Source organism: Lonchura striata, chromosome 9, assembly GCF_046129695.1.
Source record: "Lonchura striata isolate bLonStr1 chromosome 9, bLonStr1.mat, whole genome shotgun sequence".
In the NCBI taxonomy this organism is placed as follows: domain Eukaryota; kingdom Metazoa; phylum Chordata; class Aves; order Passeriformes; family Estrildidae; genus Lonchura; species Lonchura striata.
The window spans coordinates 2,550,982-2,566,538 of record NC_134611.1 but is presented as its reverse complement, the minus strand read 5'-3'; the positions used below and the strand labels follow the sequence as shown (position 1 = coordinate 2,566,538).

The 15,557-nt window shown below is 40.1% G+C and overlaps 1 protein-coding gene across 1 annotated transcript in view; it reads right to left on the bottom strand.

The window, feature by feature from the left end:
• ABL2 (ABL proto-oncogene 2, non-receptor tyrosine kinase) overlaps positions 1-15,557 on the bottom strand; it is a 44,438-nt gene that overhangs the window by 27,928 nt on the left and 953 nt on the right. The gene's annotated exons all lie outside the window — the stretch shown is intronic.

Sequence of the window (15,557 nt, the reverse complement as noted above, 5' to 3'; positions counted from 1 at the left end):
ATGGTATTGTCAGCTACTTTTAACTGGGGCCACTCAGCCTCTGCTACAGCTCCTGCCTTTGGGTGCCACCTCCCCCAGTGCTTAATTTAGTGTATTTACTATGTATATTCAGAGGGAGGAAGGAAGAGGGAAAGGGCTGGAAATTCCCAGTGGGAGGTGTAACTTTGTGGTTCACTCAGCAGTTCATTTCCTCTTGCTCTGGAAAGCACTGGTTAGTTCCTAAACTGCATCCATCCACATCATCATTTTGGGTGGATTTTACTGGCCAGAGTAAGTAAGATGCTTTTCCACAGAGCCAATAAAAGGCTCTGACAAAAGGACACTGCTACATTTGGTTTCATGGCAAGACTTTTGCTATTTGTGCCATACAGCTGGCTCCAGAGAACTACCTAAGACTGCTTCATTTGGGAGTGTTGTTTTATAAAATGTCCGTTTTGAACTGAAATTGAGACCAAAGTGTGGCTGTGCCAACTTGCAGCATCCTCACATCTTCTGGTTTGAAAGGCCAAGAAAGGTCCCTTTCTCTTGTTCAATTAAGATATTTTCTTTTTTCTAATTCGACAAAGTTCCACCTCATTCCTTCTTCCTCCCACTCCACAGAAAAACATTCCCAGTTGTTGCTGGCCTGTATTGGCTGTCAGACAGCTGACTGCTTGGATTACACAGGGCTGTATTGTATCCCTGCAGGAACCAGCCACACAAAGTGCTTCCTTTGGGATCAGGGCTCTCTACTGGGCTCTACCAGTACACCAGGTGCTGTCTTGAAGTTGGAAATCCCAAGACAACAGGCAGTCCTCCATATGCTCCTCTCAAAACATTCTCTCTTGAGCCTCTCAAAGTACAAACCTACTCCAAACCAGCTACTCAAGCAACCAAAACTCATGGTGAACTTTTACTCACTCTGACTCAGCCTTTTACAGCAACGGGATCCTGTCTTTTGTCCAGGTACTGGAAATTAAAGCCACTCCAAAGCTTTTGGCAGCTTGGGAGATCTTTCAGTTTAATTTCTACTATTAACAGCAGTTACCTGTGGCAATCCTGAATTTTGAAGATATTTAAATGATCATAGCTCTCCTCAGTACAGTAGTTAGAAAGCAGAATATTTACCATCCCATGCAGATCCTGTTTCCTGCCAAGGGCTTCTCTATCCCAACCTTATGAACACCCCTTATTTACTACAGCACAGTCAGTCACTGCCAGCTTCTGGAGGTGCCACTAAACCTGCCTTTCAGGGAATTTCTCTTTTGGAATGCCAACCTGCTGTGATTCGTTACTTAACTTGCAAATTTCTTAGGAAAAGGTACCCTTGAGGCAAACTTCAAGACATGCCTCAGCCCAGGAGCTGCTCCTTGGCAAGCCATGAAGCATCCAGAGGCAGATCCTGTTAACTCCTGACTGAGCTCTGCTGTGCTTCAGGTTTAAAATGGGTTTTCAGCTTACAAGGACTTCACAGAATCAGAAGCTAATTAATATTTCAAAGTTATTTGAAGGGTCTTTAGAATTAATGACATGTTTCCTGTTAATCTACATCACTGCCAGAAACTGTCTTCTCATTATTTTCAAGCTACTTTAAGCATTTAAAAGTCAATATAACAGAGCTGCTGCTGCTTAGAAGTAACCTGGACAGGTTATAGAGCTGAGCAAGTGCCAAAATTGTCAAAAAACAGTTACGCAAAGAAATATGGACTTGTTATTGCTTTGAGAGCTAAGTCTCTAAGTCTAAAATAAACCACATATGCGTAACCATGTTAAATTTTTTAAAAGCCTGTATCAGTCCCTGAAAAATTGACCCAAGAGCTGAAAACTGGAAGCACCCAGCACACTAAGTTCCTCCAGCAAGGATGCTGAAGTTCCAGCACAATGCATCAGCAGAGGCTGTGGGACCAACACCCCTTAAGGTCATGCTTTCATCATGAATAGTGCCCCAAAAAGGGAAAGCCTCTGAACAGCACCCAAATCAATGACTGATATACAAAAAATGAGAGCCTGGAGAACATCCAGCAGGGACCTGCATAGAGCAAGATTTTGAATTTTTTTTCTCCTCTAAAAAGACCAGTGACTTAAACATACAGGGTCACACCTTGTGTTCTGACGCCAGAGACTGAGTAATGGCAAACATCAAATAGTTGTGAGCAAATACAGCAAGTGGAATCAGCCTTCAGAAGGACTGACTAATCTGGGATGTTGTGTCATCTTCCCAGCAACGTCAAATGGGGCTGCTCAGGAAAACTTCCACATCTGAACTGGGTCTAATAAAATGCAGTGAAAGACGACCAGTGTAAGAATTTCATTCCTAATTACTACAAAACTATACTAACAGATTCATTGGCAGAATTAGACTCTTTAGGCACAAATATTGGTGTCTTTTGACAAGTTTCCATCCATTCAGCCTTATCACATTGCCATTCAGATGACCAGGATACAAGTAGGCTATATTCTGTAAAACTCTACTTCAAGATCAGGTATTTCCTAGATCAACTTGTAACTCCTCCCTATGACTGGGAAAAAAATGAAAACAAATAAACAAAAAGCAAACAAAAACCAAACAAAAACCAAAACAACAAAATAAACCCCAAAACTACTCCTCTTATTTTAAAAATTCCTGGTCAACCTTTTAGAAATTATGTATTGTGAATATTGCAGGCAGATTATTTATAACAGATTTCATATTCAAGAGATAGGTGCTGCAGAAGCAGGACTGAAACTAAGTTACTCAAAATATATGGAGTCTAATGATTCTGTTTCTAAAGCAAGGGTAGGGCATCCTACATAATGACAGGTAAAATAGAATAACAGGGAAACTGACAGTCTTGGCTTTAGTGCATGAGGGTGGCTCCTGTAATCTAAGACAAATACATAAAATACAGGTTTTTCCTTTAAACTGGTGAGGAAAAATAACCAGGTCTGGGTGTGGAGGACTCAAACCAGTTTTTGTGGGAGCTTTGCCAATGTCATAAGAGCTGCAAGGGTGGTACCCTCCTCTCAAAGAAAAAACACAACTGGGAAAATCAACCTGTGCAAAAACATGTGTAACTTGGGCAGGGGAAAAGAGGGAGAACTAAGAGTATTCTGGTAGGGCACAGGAAAACACTATGGTCCTTATAAGAATTATTTATTTTTAGAGGGATGTGGCACTCACACAGGCTCAGAACTCCTGCCCTATAAAGCACTACCCCAACAACCAGAACTGGGATATGTAGCCCTTACAACCACCACTAGACAATTATGAAAAGAAACACCTCCACCAACTCCTAGCCCTAATTAAGATTCATAAACTGAACCTTCTGCAGCTGTTGAGATTCATCTCCTGGTTTTGTCTGGAGCTTTGGGGTGGGGATCATTGTGCAGACACATGTGCTAACTGTGCAGCTGTCTCTGGAAGCACGCTCCAAGGGCCAGGCATTCCTCCTCGGAATGAGGTGTGCAGGCACATTTTATTTCAGATTTAAAGTTGCATGAGGGCTACCATACAAAGCTGAGAGGGCTCACCTGCCACCCACTGCTTTTCTTCTAGTCAAGAGGCAGTCAGGAAACAGCAGCATGAGTATTTCATCCCAAACTCTGACGTTTCTCTAAATCTGGACCACTGTTTTCTAGATACAAGAGGCAATGATGTTTTTCCACTGAGGATATGAATTCCAGTAGGATTTATTTCTAAACCCTCTAGTAGGTAAACCATCTCCCCCGCTCAGGTAACTAAACAGTAAGATCCACATTTTATGCTGAAATGCTTTATTAGCCATTAAAGGATGGAAGAGCAAGAGGATGTATTCAATCCCAGACTTCTGCTGGGGCTGTACCTGCTTTGTTGGTGACTCATTTCACTGCTGCTAACCATACTCTACCCAGCAGTAAATGCCTATTCTCAGACACATTAAATTCACAGCCTACACAACATTCTCAGTCAGGGCATGCTAATATTATGGCTTGATACTACACAGGATATTTTTGTAGCACTTGATATATCAAGTGTCTTGCAGTTTTGGTATTTTATTCTTTTGACAGCCCTAGAGAGTAGTAGGATAAATTTGTGCTATGAAGAAGGTCTACAGCAAAGCAAAAGTAATTTCCTAAATATCTGGAAGCTATGGCAGAGCAGGACTAAAGTTGGTGTTGATCAGTGATCCTTCCTAAAGTGCAATACCCAGAGCTTTCATTGCAAAACCTTCACACTAACTTAATAAGTAACATTTTCAAAGTCCTAAAATACTCTGAAAACAGCTACTGTCCCAACTACTGATGTTGTCTAAACAAAAACACCTACTCTTACTCACACTAATGAAGTAGGATTAAAATAAATAGCTTTGAGTTCAAGTATCAAAAAAGGTAAAAAATAACCTGCCATAGGGCAAAGCATAATAGAAAGACTCTACAATCAAACTTGGAAAAAAGAGCATGGGCCTGTGGAAAGGGTATTGCATCCACAGTCCTGCTAGAGATGTGCTGCATAAACCATTTTGTGTGCTCAAGCCTCACTCATCTGTGTGACAAAACAATCTTCCTTTTATAAACTAACTACTCTGGCAGCGCAGAAAAAATAATTAAAATAGCTAAATACTATGGAAAATAGTTTTCCTAACTGCAGGGATTTTTACTTATGCTAGTATCTTTATATATAGAGAGAGGGGGAGAGAGAGATGGGAGAAACTATTTTCTTCAGCTCCTGCATGTCTGTATTCCAGGTTCTAGAGCTGACATCCTTTGTCAGCAAAGGTAAAGAATTTGGGAACAAACTAGGAGAACAGACAAAGACACTGTGCATCACCTGTCTCATTTTCAGAATAGATATGGCTCCAAGTAAGACACCAGCTGAGTAAGAATGCTAAATGTTCTGAGGAAAGGGAATTGTTCTTTCTACTTAGTAACCAGCATCAACTCCTGGACATTCAATTCTGTTTGCCCTAAAACCTCAAACACCCCCATTTCACACAGTATTGTCCATGGAATGACACTTGTTCCCAACACAGCGCCACTATCTAATTTCTAAAAGCACAAAAGCAATCCTTGGAGTTGCAGCCTTCACTCTGGTGTATAAGAACAGTTAATTCTATGTACTAAAGCCTACTTCTCTACTAACTGTAAACAGATGTTGTTTGCCTAATAGCTTTCATTAGGTTTCAAAAATTACAAGCCCACCTCCCTGCAGTTCAGGGGGTAACCAAGTGATGAAGAGTATTTTTCTGTGAGAGGAAGAAGAGATGGGAGGAAGCAACAAACCAGATGCCAAGACCTGAAATGCACCCAAGATCTCAACTTTGTAACAAGTTAGAGAGTTTGTGGGAGAATAAAAGGGCATCTACAGCATACCAGAAGTCATGCCTTTGCATGACAGTATGCAAGACAGGAAGTCTGCCTTGGTTGCATTTTAAAGAGGTTTTCATATCTCCTTTGTAGGAGTCTGGTTTAGGACTGATTAATGTGTTTCTTTCAACATGGCCTTTCACTGGCTTGTATTACAGGGAATGATAAGTGACTTTTAGAAAAACACAAATGCATGCCAATTTAGTGTAATAACTCAGCAGTCATTGGCTAACACCACTGTGGTGTCAGGTGATCTTATTTTTTGGTAATTACACACCCTTAACATCAGGTTTGGGATCTCCTTGCAGAGATCCTGTTTCCCAGCCACCAGCCCAAGTGCACAAATGCTTGCTGCAATTCCCTTTTCATTGCTCTCCTGCTAGGCAGGCAAACACATTACTCTACAGTTCTCTCTCTCTTTTAATTTCTGTAGCTCCAATCTCTTTATGGATGTTTGAGAGATAACACTGAGCCAAGTGCAGTGCTTTGAGATTCCTTTTCAAGTCCAACAATTAACACAAACATTACCCTTCCCTTGGACCTATTACCACGCCACAAATGTTTTGAAATACAGGCTAGAGCCACAACAAACACAATTCTCCAAAGCCTACAGGATGAGACAAGAGTGTATGACTGAACATTTAATTTAGCCTGCAGACAGCTTTCCTGGGTTTGTTTGTGCCAAAATCAAGTCTAAATAGCTCCATAAACCAAGCGTAATTGTAATTTTACAGATGAGAAGTGCACAGAAGCAATGAGAAGTGATTCTTAATTTGAGTGCTCAGATTACCTAGCAAAAGTATCAGATTTAATGTCCTTCCATGCACGAAAGCTGTCTGCATACTCGCACATAAACAAGTTGGGAAACTTCCCTTGCTGGCAGATGAAGTCAACTTAGGATAAAGCCCAACAGAAACAAAAAACTAAAAGGGAAGCAGCCCAGCTCCTAATGGCAAAAGCAAAATAAACATGTATTGTTACATCTCAGTACAGCCACATCTGCCTTTTGCTGTGTGGATCCTGCCTGCTTTCATAACCCAACACTTACTTAAAACACTGCACATTATTTAACACAGTAACGTTAAATAACACATCCCACTTTTCTTAGTGGAAAAAACCTTTTAGCAATGGATAACTGAAGGCATTGGAGCACCCTCTCGTGGCAGGCTGGAAACAGCGTTCGGCAAGAGCAGCTGCAATCAATCCTTTTACCTTGTTAGCTGAGAATTCAAAAGTTTACACTGTGCCCCCACCTGGGGCACAGCAGGCACTGAGCATTACTCCAGAGTCAGGCTGCACCCAGGAGCAGTTCCAGGCTTTGCCACCGAGCAGGAAATGAGAAAGAAGGTGTTTTATTTAGCAGAAATGCTGCCATGGCACACAGAACAAGTCCCTGTGCTTCTGCAAGCTTCTGTGTGTGGATGGAAAGAAAGACACGTGCCAAGTGTCTCGTCCAAATTTAGCTCAACCCTTTGACAACAAAGCAGATAGAAGCTACACAGGCATATTCAAAATAAGAATTTTAATTTCTGCACAACACTACAGCCAGCTTCAGCTTTGACAGACATAAGCCCTGTGGTCTATTTCAACTTTTTAAAGCACGTCTGTATTTCTAACTAAGTGCAAGAATTACCACATAAACAATGAGTGATTTAGAAGACAGTGTCTTCTTCATGTACATTTTACCCCTAAAGAACTCAAATATTTATTTATGATGACCTAAAAGTGAAAACATTTTCTAACAAAGCAGATATAACAAAAGTTCAACCTGCTGGACTTGTCTCTTAGGATAGCTATGGCAGGCCAAGCCACTCCAATCAGCATTTGAGCATCTACTGAGTTTGCAAATCAATCCCAAGGCACCTAATGCACCTCTGGAAGAAAAAAAATAAGAAAAATGGGCTTGTTGTTCTTCTGTAGTTTATATCAATGAACTAAATTTATTAGATTAGTAAAAAAAAATAAAATTCTAGTTTCTTCCAACATGAAAAATCCTTCCCCACTTCTATGTTGCAAGTCTTATATCCACAGGGTAAAGATCCTGAATTTAAAAAAAAATACTAAATATAACTTGAAACACTACCACTGCAAAACCCTACCATTTTCCTATTTATTCTAAGGATCTTCTATTGATAAAGCCTTTCTAATCTCATAAAGTACCTCTGCTTTTTCCATTTATTCCAACATAAATCAAAATTATGTAAACTCAACAAACATAACCCCCAACAATGAGCATACAATTGATGACTAGTGAAAAAGTATTTTGCTGTGCTTCAGTGAGTATTTAGGCCAGAGCACAGGTTTCACAGTGGTATTGATCACACAAGCTCTGCCCATCCCTCCCCAAGCTCAGACATCTCCCTGACTCAGAAAGAGATGCCAAAACCTCCCCAAACCCTACTCATCTTCTGAGGCAGGAGAGGAGATCCTGCAGAGAGCTGGCTCTCACTATTTTATTTTTTTATTTATATTTTACTGCCATAAATGATAAAGCTCATCAGGCTCACTCGATTCCATCCAAGTCAGTGAAAAGCAGGTTTGAAAACAAACCAGAACTGAATTATATCATCACAAAATTATCAAAGAAACCTCTTTCAGAATGCCTATTCAAGGTCCCACCTGCACCCCAGCCTTTATGCCTTGATAAAGGTGCCACTGTAAGAGCAACTTTACCAACACTCTGCTTATTAAAAACAACAATATTCCAAAGAGCACACAAAGGACACTCAGCAGTTTACAGTTCAATTGTTAAAACTTGCTATTTTAACTTGAGTATCTAGGAACTGAGCCTGAGAGATGCCACTAATTAGACTGAAAATTTTGTCAGTTTATAGATGAAAAAAATTTACAAGAGAAAATGAACCTCAAATCAGCTATTAGACAATGGATGCTGTTTCTTTTTCACTTGTACTGAAGGGAATGGTGAACATAGAAAAAAAAAATCTTATAATTCAAACTTGTCTTTTAAGAAAAAATGGCATTAAACACTAGCAGTAAGTCCATGTTTATGCAAACCAGCTCAGGTCTGTATAACCTTGAGTTCTGCTGCACCCAGTGACCTAATGGAAGGAAGAAGCTAGGTCACTATTCAAAACATCTTCAAGGTTATTCACATTTCTTAGAGCGCATTTCCTTCTTCCTAGATGACCCAATTTGTACCAATTTTTAAAATACTGGCATAAAAAGCCTTTTTTACTGCTAAACAGCCACTACACTTTCATTAATTGGCCAGTTTTGACAGATTGCTGGGTGGGAAATAACATTTTAAAATTTCTTTTTTGAAAAACCCTTCAAGATTAATCTAAACAATCTTTCCAGTTTCCTTCTATTATTAAACAATTTTCAGAAACAACATTACAGCTGCACCTTTGCTCTACTTCTGCTCTTGGCTTTCCTAAGCAGCAACCCAAAATTGATATTCTCATCAGTCGTGCAGCCTCCCACGGGTTTTTGAATAGCAGCAGTAAAACTGAACAGTCTTGTTAACTCTGTGACACTGCTGGTTAGCAAAACCAACCCTGAGCAGCAAAAGCTTGGAAATAATCTTGAGAAACTGAGCTGACCTGGCAGGCTAAGGAAGGCCTCATTATATTAATTTACACTCCAGATTGGGTTTGAAGGGTTATCTTCACAATCCAGGGGCTATGAAATTAGAATGTACAAATATTTTCGGGTTTTGTCTAGAAAACAGATCTGTGTAAACACCTTTTAGATCTCTGATATTTAGGGTTAATATAGGAGGCAGTACCAATCTACTTGGATATGACAATATTTAAACAAGCTCCTGCCCCAGGCCATGTTGGAGTGTACAAACATTTGTGATGGGGAAAAGTCTCTTCACTTTGCAATTCCTGTAGGTTTTGGTGTGTTTACTGAGGAACACCAATCTCTGCAGCTAACTTTTTGAAAAAAAAAATTTAAAAAAAGAGTCTATCTGAAAACACAATCTGAAAAACAGGAGCACTTCATGATCTAAGCTACACACTCCAAAATGTTTAATATTCATATAATTTAGCCAATATTCACACCATTCCTTTCAACCAGAAGCAAGCCTGCAACCTGTTTCAAAATTAGCCACGGTGCTGATCTTAGCTTAGATGACAACAAATAGGAATAGCCAAGACATACTTGATGCTTTGTTGTTGGGATTATCACTAGAGAAACAAAGGAAAAATGGACATGGAGGGTCAGAAATTCAGAATGTTCTCATCCTCTTGTCCTATAATTCAAATCCTAATTTGGCCCAAAAGCAGCAGGAGATGGTTCCTATGCCTTTGCCATATATCAGTTATAACAAGAAGAAGCTACTTCCATTTCACCTCAATAGTAAATAATAAAACTAAGAAAACACCAAACAAACCAGGAAAGAGACTATGATCCAACCTAGCAGCATTATAAATTAAAGGAAGAGGCATGCTGTCCTATACAAAAATGAGTGTTCCTTCATTCAAGAGTTACTTTTCTTACATAATTGTAGTCCCAATTCTTGCATCACTATTGTCACAGAAAACTTTCAAATTAATGTAAGTGAAGCTCAATGTTTATTAATACACGTAGTTCTTTTTAATTGAAGTACCTTAGTAAGATTAAGATTCTAAGGTTAATGTTTGGCTATAGAAGAAGAGGAGAAGAATTTCTTGAAAAAGAACTTAAGAAGTATTTTTAACAGACCTCTAAAGAGTACCAGAAGATTGAAATAAAACTAATTTAATTTTTAGTGAAGTATTTCTGTACGTCTTTGCCTCCCCCTCAAAAAAAACAAAGTTATTTTAGGGCTGGTTTTTTTTTTTTTTAATTCCTCTGCTGAATTAGCTGGTACTGAAAGCCACCTATTAGAAAGTTAATTTACACCCAGCTGCAGACAAGCAATCATAGCAGGAGATGCACATGTCTCTATACAGGGCCCACAAAGCACAGGCAACTTCCTAAGCAGATATGGGTAATATAACTAAGCTTTGTTGTTGTGGTTTGCAGCCTTACCAACAGGAAGCCTCAATGGTTTTGTAAGTGTCACTTATTCCAGAGAGAATAATCTCCATGGGTAATGCCAAGATCAGCCTTTAAAATAAAGTATTTCATAACCACAAAGCCAGAGAAATGTGAAGGATGAGGCAGTAATGGTGAGAAAACTGTGACCTCAGATCCAGCAAGTCAATGCTGCTGCACCTCAGCACGAGCTTTTCTCTCCTGCTGTGGAGGGAAAGAGGCTGCTAGTGACCCAAACAACTGTGAGAAGTATTTCTTTACCAGTAAATACTGTGCTGAAGGCTGTTAAAAAGGAAACTCTACATATGTTCACCTGCAAAGCCAGTCCTGGGGCCATTTACACTGCAAGCCTTGTGTCACCTGTAATTACAGGCTGCTGGAAGCACTGCTAACGGTTTGGGGATTTGGGAGATCAGCTTGGAAACAGGATGCACGTGAGGCTTTGGTCTGTGATCATCCATCCACCCCAGGCTTTCTGAAATACAACCAGGTGAAAATAAGCTCTGCAAGTCACCACACAAAACCCAGCTGTATTACTTTTAACAACTTCCCCAGGCATCCCTACTGGAGTAAGTACAAAGTGCTGATTCTTGGTTTGTATTAGTTGGATTTTGATAGTTTCTTATGACTGTAAATTAGTCAGCTGTCAGCAGTACTTAGAAGGCAGTTTATGGATAGTAAGTATCCTGGAAACATTAAGTTGTGACAACTAAGAGAAATGAGCTAGAATAAATCATGCTAACGATTGTCTGGCTTTAGCTATAAAGCAAAGATCTACAAAGTACAGTTTAACTTCAGCAAGGACTGGCCTGCTTTAGGAACAAACAAACATGATATATGCTGAAGCAGGTCACAGAGCAGGTCACTCCTCCTGAGCACCAGAGAAAACATGGTTTCAGGCTTACTGTCCCAGAATCTGTAACAACTACCAGCCATAAAATATTCCTGAAGCCAACCCTGCTAGAGCATCTCCAGGAGATAGTCCAACTCTCCTCAGTCTAATTATGTGAGCTGGTGATCCCACTAGATAAAATAAGGATGGTTTAAGACACTTATTACAATTTGCTTGTGTGTCCCTGTTCATTTCCCACCAATTTGTTCACTTGGCCATGTCCTTAATTCCAAAAAAAAATCCCACAAATTTTCTTTTGCAAAACATTGCACTTGCAAGCAATAGCAAGTTTGTGAAATATTGCTAGAACAACTTGTACCACACCATCTGCTACATGGAGAGAACTGAGAAGTTGGAGATATGTCTGGGCTTTGAAATTTGATTTGTAAGTTGGCTCTGAGTAAAACCTTTTGAAGTAACTTCATTTCAGACTGTGTTCCCTGTCTACGCAAAAAGAATTAGATCGGTAGTCAGTATTATACTGTCCCTTCCATCGAGTCAGTAGTCTCCTCTCTTTTGCAAAACTCACTATGCAAAAACCACAGCTTAACACAAGGTACAAAAATCAATATTTAATGCAATGGATCTGCAGGAATAATTTAGATATCATGGAGAAGGGCGCAATAGAGAACAAGCCTACAGATTCATGCTCTACAAGGGATGTTCCTCTAGACACTCAGCTGAACTGTCCTTTATGCCCCAAATAATTAGTTAAGAGTTATTTATATATTATGGTCCCACAAGATTTCTGATTTACAGTACAAAAAGCCAGGCACTGAATACAGTGATTATATTCCATCTGCACAGGGCATTTACTGACAGGAAAGTCTGTGGGCAAGTAGCTCTGGCCTGAGCTTGCTGCATTTCATTGGGATGAAAAATAAAGAACATTTTAGGCAGCCCACAAAGTGCAGTTGTTAAACTGACCCTATTTTCTCTCCTTCTTTCCATTTTCCTGCATCCAGCCCTTCAGTTTCAGAATTTCAAAGGGACAGTGTTATTTATGCTTCTTCCTATTTTAGAAAGTTTTTATCATGTGTCATAGCACTCTGACTGCCTTAGGGGAGCTTTAATGATAATTTTATTTTTAAAAGTATAGGCTTATCTAGCCTGACCTTGATGCACATAATAAAAGGTTGCTAAACTCCTCCTCTAGAAAACAAAACAGGGAATAAATGTCCTGCGCCTGCTGGATCAAAAGCTCAAGTGTGGCAGAGCCTTCCACTACCCCAAAATATATCACCAAGGCAACTGTAGCAGTATTGCAAACAGGTATTGCAAAGGCTTCCCAGCCAGGATTTAAATAATCTGATTTTCCTGCAGTATGTGCTCTACAACACTCAGCAAGTCTTTTTGGAGATGAAAAGCATGCTAACACCATTCCAAAGAGTATCTTGGTACAGTAGGCTGTAATCAGTGCTCTTCTGAAAGAAAATTACAAGTGTCACTGTTCAGAGGTCAAACGAGCTGAGTAGAGTCTGTGCAGCTTGGAAGTTTTTGCTTGTTGTTGCTTGTGCTTCTTTCCTCAAACTTCTGAAAGGATAAGGAGATAACTGACTTCCCTCTTCTCCCTCCTGTTCCTTCTCCGGAAGGGAAAGCTCACCTTGTAGTGGCACCAAGGGCTTCTTGTCTTTTCTGGATACACTGATCTGTAAGAATTTGGTTGTACCTACTGCTCACTGCAGCTCTTCCCTCCCGAGTTGTCCCTGTGGTACTCATGAATTCCAGTGGAGCACACGTGGGAACAATCCTTGTCTTCACACTTGTCCTTTCTACTACACCAACAGCAACCAACATGCTTACAATCCATAGCCTGCTTTTAGAAGCCACTGATAACATGCCAGGAATGCTCACAAAGGGATGTTTTGAAGGGCTAATTGCGGAAGACCACAAATTCCATTATTATCTTCTTGCATCCTGGAGATCTCTGCTCCGTAACAAAAGGAATCACACAAGTGTGTCAGCTTGCTTAGGACTTCTCTGCTCAATGTCACACACAGAACTCAATACTACAGTGAGCTGAAAGCCCCAGCAGTCTAGGTGTCTGCTCTCATGATGGAATAGTGGGGTGCCACAATACAGATCCCTTGCTCTTTCCATAAAACAGAAAACACCTTCAAATTCTTTGTACCAAAAGTACATCCTGAAGTAGGTAGTGCCTGTAGTGCCTCTCCTGTAGAGCTTTCTGCCACACAAGCTGTAACTCAGCAAATAATCATGGGACAAACTGGCTCTGCTCAATCTCTTGCTTTTCAAGGACATCTACAGTTCAAGTTAGCTGGGTGAAATGTCTCAGATTTCTGGTAGCTTAGCAAAAAGTGTTTTACACTTCATCCATTTGACTCAAACTGCTCTTCAAAATCCTGTAGCAAAACGGGTCTGAGACTGAAAACATTGTTTATTTCCACCCTTTTCATAAACAATCCAGAAGAAGCAGCGCCTCAAAATGAACTTTGGCAGGAGTACTCAGCAAGGTTTGCTGCTGGCACAACGTGGTAGGAAAGCTGCCAACACGAGGTAGGGATTTATAAACAGGTTGTCTTCTTCACATCCATGACTGCATCAAGGAAAGCCAAGGAAGGGAGATAATCCAGCCCCATCCTGTGACTGGCTGGTTTAGCCACTGGTCCAAGAGAGCTAACCCACAATCCTGTGCTTTTGCCATCACTTTCTATACACTGTGGAAATACATGTCCCAGAAACAGGATGGAAGGTGGAGTTCAGGAAGAAATTACTAGAAAAGAGGCACCTGGATCAAGTAATACCATAAGCAACCAGAGCATCTCAGCAGCAGAAGCATATGACTCACTTAAAGAAAACCTGGCTTGCTGCTGGCTAAGTAAAACAGGAGAGCAAGGTCATTAAATGAAAAATAGGAATACAAGTTGATGATAAAAAATCCCCTTGGACAAGGAGAGTCAGGATCACAGAAAACAGTTTCTCTGGCAAAGGAAGTGAACTCCAGACTCAGGAATACTATATGCATATTAGTTTTTGCACAAGACAAGTGTTTAAAAAGGTATCCAACTTTACTAGCATTTGCTACAGATTATTAATACTGACTTGTTAACTCATTCCTAGTAAAATGTGAATGGAATCAGAGAACAATTTCATACACCTGAGGCACTCACCAAGATGGAAGAGGAGTTTGAAGCCTGCTCTGAAACTCTCAAAACGTGGGTTGCCAAGAAGTCCCACCCCTTCCACATAATCTAACAGAATAAAAAGCTGTATCTTGTTTTTAAAACACACCTTCCTTTACAGTCTGCAAGGAAAATAACAGAAACAATCCTAAGTAAAGACCCTAAGTAGAGCTAAATCCATTACCTTACCACTGAAGCAGATAACCTAAGCAATATAAATAGTAAAGAAATTATTTTGAAAGATACCATCGCTCTTATCCCAGAGCAATGTTCTTTTTACATGGCACTGAACCATTTTATTCAGTGTGTTGGCCTTCCAGGCTCATTCTTGTTTCTCATCTCTGGAAGACAGAGCAGAAGAGCTGGCAGGGCACATAATTTGTCTTCTTGGTGCGCATGCATGCTTCAGAAAGCTTTTCCTCTCCATTTCCCTCCTACTACATGTAAATAATTCTCCCTACTGTCTATCTTTGAAATTTAGTAGGGTGCGAGGAGGCGCTAGAAGAAATTGTTCAGAATGCTGAACTAAATTACTACCAAAACATGCAGCAAAAACGAAAACAAGTGCTTGAGTCAGTGTCAACTGTGTTATTGGGAAGTCACTACACATCCCCACATGCTGTAATGCACTTCTCACAAACATCCTTTCTGTCCTTGCCTTGTAACAGCAGGAACCAAAGAGTCATCTTGGTACCAAAGCATGAGAAGACAGTTTGACATTAGCAGGCATGTACACAGCAGTCTCTACAGCATTCTTGCTCTGCTACTAAAGACTTAGACACACCCCACTAAAAGAAGTGTGTCTAATTTCTGAGATGTCCTCAACACTGCAAGTGTGCAGTCTGTGATAGGAATGCTTTAGCCAAAGTGCCTTTTAACATAAAAAAATACAAAGAGAAAAACATGAAGTTGCAATAAAATAACAACTCTTAGTTTAACAGTGGGTCAGGTGCTCAGCAAGCATGTTCTGTTTTGGTTTTAAAGCTGATACTGCTCCCTGAACTCAAAAGCTGTGATAACACTGAGATTTTTAAGAACAGATTAATGCTGTGCTCTTGTTTTGATAGATACTTATATGTCAGCAGTCACAGAAGATATTTACTTTTAGACTGCTGGTTGCACTTCCTTACTCTTTTTGCCTGAGCTCATTCTATTGAGCAAAAGAAAACGTGTATTGTCAGAGGCAGCCTTGCTTTATAAACAATGACAACTCTTTCTCCACTTAAAGCCAAGCT